We start from the raw sequence: 3,994 nt of genomic DNA, 5'->3' as shown, positions 1-3,994 counted from the left end.
GAGGGGTTGGCAGCATCTTACCAGGGAACAAAACCTTCCTATGGTCCTGGGAGCCTGCAAGATGTTTTGCTATTGATCACATCTATACAATTTTAGAATCATACAAAATTAGGGATGGAAGGGACCTCAGGAGGTCATCTAGTCCAACCCCTTGGTCAAAGCAGGACCAGCCCCAACTAGATCATCCTAGCAAAGGCTTTGTCTAACCAGGTCTTAAAAACCTCCAAGGATGGAGAGTCCATAACCTCTCTGGGTAACCTGTTCCAGTGTTTTATTATTCTAATGAGACAATTCTTCCTACTATCTAATCTAAACTTCTCTTGCTACAACTTGAGACCATTGATCCTTGTTCTGTCACCTGCCACCACTGAGAACAATTTAGCACCATTCTCTTTGTAACCTCTCTTCAGGTAGTCAAAGGTTGCTATTAAACCCCCTCTCAGTCTTCTCTTCTCTGGACTAAATAAGCCCAGTTCCCTCAGCCTCTCCTCATAAGTCATATGCCCAGCCTCCAAACCATTTTCATTGTCCTCTGCTGGACTTGCTCCAGTTTTTCCACATCCTTTCTGTAGTGGGAAGCCTAAAACTGAACACAGTACTCCAGATGTGCCCTCACCAATGTTGAGTAGAGGGGAATAAACACTTCCCTTGACCTGCTGGCAACACTCCTACAAATGCAGACCAGTATGTCATTAGCCTTCTTGGCAACAGAGGCACACTGTTGGCTCATATTCAGCTTACTGTCCACTGTAACCTCTAGGTCCTTTTCTGCAGAGCTGGTGCCCAGCTAGTCAGGCCCCAGCCTTTACCTGTGTACCTCAGGTTAGCAATGGAGGAGCTGGATCCTGGGCATGGAGCTTCAGGGCAGTTGTGTCGTCTGCTACAGCATTGTATATAGGAGCAAGCAGATGACTGTGAAATTAGAAATGAAACAAACTCACTAAAGTAGCTCAACAAATAGGGCAGTCAGCAAAAAGTCAGTTAGAGGCATCACACAAAGCAGCACTCTGAGTCATGGTGTTGCTTACATTCAGGTCATTCTGTAACACACCACAAAACTGAAATGCACCTGGTGGGGTAGGGGAGCACTTTCAGGCTCAGAGAATGGATGTGAGAAAGGCTCCAAGGGTACTGTGAAGAAAAGACTTGACCCAAGGCTAAATGGAGCCGACTTCAGTTGGCTTTGGGTCTGGGCAGAGGATGTGATGGGACATTGCACTGTAGCACCCTCATCTCACATATCGGGTGTATTATAAGGCACAGAGTCAAAGGACTGAGAATGATGCCTGGGGCAACTTCCTGCAATTGTAACACCTGGATGGCTGTGGTTGTCAAGAGGAAGGAAAATACTTCCCTCCCTGCTGGGGAGAGTTAGCTGGAGGGGAACACCTGTTAGGAGCTGTCGCCTTTGCAATGAGTGTGGCTCCTTCCCAAGGACTTGGAACAGTTGCCTCTGCAGAACTCCTCTGTTCCGCTCAGCCCTGGGAGGTGCTGGATACTCCCAGCTGTCCCAAGGCTGCTTGCAGGACCCTTTCATGTGTCTTAGTCTCTGGAACATGGACAATTAGCCTTGGAGCATGCTGAAAACACCATGATCCTCTCAGCCTCCAGCTGAACAAACACTTGCACTTTTATCTTCACCTGCTCCACATTTACCCATTGCATTTGTTTCAAAGGGACAGTGTTTCCACTTGAGCCTGGTCAAATTAAACCCTCCCTCCCCCATAAACAATTGATAATTGTAGTGCTTACTGTTAGTTGTATTACAGCAACCTCTCACTCCAATCCAGGCCCTATTGTGCTCACTGCTGCACAAACACATGGCAAAGGACAGCCTCTGCCTGGAGAAATCCCCATACCCAAGGCAGACAAAGGGCAGGAAGAGAATCAGAGATGCAGAAAGGGGAAGTGACTTGGCCAAGGTTACACAGAGGGACAGGGCCATCAGAAATGGAAACTGTCTCTCCCAAGTCCCAGTCCAGGGCCTAATCCTTTGGGCTGGGCTATGTGTATGCTTGGGGTAACTGGTAGGGAAGGGAGCTGAGTTCAGGGACTGCTCTGGCAACAGCCAAGTGGAGCTGGGTAGATGCACCACCTGCTCAGCCACAACTCCAGGAAGGTCCACTCCCACTTTCTGAGTAGTTGGGAGACAAGTGCTTCTCATCATCTCTCATGATATGGACCCACCTCTTAGAAGCAGGATCAGCTCTGGGGTTTTTCTTCCTCGTGAACATGGAAGCTATTTAGGACAGTTGGTCCATACGGGAGGAGCCGTTCAACCCTGCCTCCATGCCACCATTCTCCGTCAAGGCTTCTCTCTCTCTCTCACTGGCTCCAGGGTTTTTGAGCGTGTTAGTCCCAGGCCCCCTTCATTGCATCAGTCAGCGTTGCCAGTTCTGTGGCCTCAGGTCACTTTGCAGGTCAGCTCTAGCCTCCTGGCTATTTGCCACTGCTCCTCTAATATTGGTATCCACCTGTACATTTGACCAGATTTTAATTCACCCTAGTGAAACACAGAGAGAATGAAGCTGTACCAAGAAGTGTTTGAATTTACTCAGCTGCAGATGATCAGGAAGAAATCTCTGGTAACCCAAAAGGTCTGGGCAGAAGCACAGTGAGCAGGTAATGGCTGCTGCTGAGAGGACTATAGCAGCTTCACCACCACGGCAGAAGCAGCTCTACCAACTCCAGATAACCATGGACTGATGGCAGTCTACAGCCTGCCCCACTCTGTGGGGTGGAAATAGATCTTTTCATCTCCACATGTCCATCCTGGAGAACAGACTACCTTCACTCTCTCTGTGGAAAGTTAAGAGGGAACGTGTTCAGTTTCTCCTCACCATGCTGGTAGACTCCTGTACCCTTTCTTGGGCAATACCTAACACTGTCCTTGCTAGTCTTCCAACAAGCAAAACTGCTGCTGGAACAACCTCATGGGTGTGGTCTTCAAGCCATAGCCCATCCCTCTGTCTGCACTGACTTCCCTACAACCTCCAGCAGATGCTCACAGTTCACCCATAGGAAAGCCAGGAGCAAACAGTGCAGCAAATAAAAACCCTCAGACAGATGCACAAAGGAGATTTAACCATGGAAGGTGTTTTATTAAAAACAAAATGTACAATGTTATAAGTGGAATAATAATTTATTGTGGGGCGCGCCATTCTGCTCATTGCATCAGGCACACATGTGTCTTTTTGATTGCAACCTGTTACTTCCTATCACTGGACGTCAGTGTGTAGGCTTGTGCCTATAACCCCTACTTGGTAAGACATGGACCAAGAAACAAGATCATATTCTTAAAGAAGTCAACTGCGTCTCTTTCCAACCTCCCTTCCCCTCCCAGCTCTTGCAAGTTTCCTGATCCTTTTCAGTCCCTGTCTTGCAGACTTGTTAGCACATAGCTGGACATAACTAGGAGGACAAGTCTATTTAGAGGCTGGATAATACATATCACGACATCTTAGGAAGCCTTGGCTTTCAAAAGAATCATTCACTGAGCTACTGAATACATTGAATCTACAAATGCAATAGTTTTACATCCATACAGGTGACAGACATGAATTGTGTTATTTAAACACGAGTGCACAGAATTCTACCCTTCTCAAGCTCTTGGCAAAGCTGCTAGGAATGCACAGATCTGAGCTTCTGTGGAGTTTTCCCCTCAAATCCAGCAGAGATAGTAACATGAGAACTGCGTATCTGATCACCCTGGTATTGGCACCTTGGCTGTAATGCAGATGAGGCTTCCAGACTGGGAGGAACTTCCCAAGTTGCCAGCCATCTCAGCAGCCCTGATGCACTACAGCAACCCAGAGGCTGCATGATGGCTAAGAGATGGTACCATGTGGTCCCAGTTCTACCTGCAGACGCTGGACACTTTTGCCTTAGGGCAGACTTCCGACTCAGCCAGCACTACCTCTTTCCTGCTCCAAGAAGCCTACTGACTCACAAGCAGGGATCTTGGTTTTCTCAGATTTAAAAAAAATCCTGAGTT

This window comes from Alligator sinensis, unplaced genomic scaffold, assembly GCF_000455745.1.
Source record: "Alligator sinensis unplaced genomic scaffold, ASM45574v1 scaffold311_1, whole genome shotgun sequence".
Lineage (NCBI taxonomy): Eukaryota > Metazoa > Chordata > Crocodylia > Alligatoridae > Alligator > Alligator sinensis.
Note: the sequence above shows the minus strand (reverse complement) of the source record.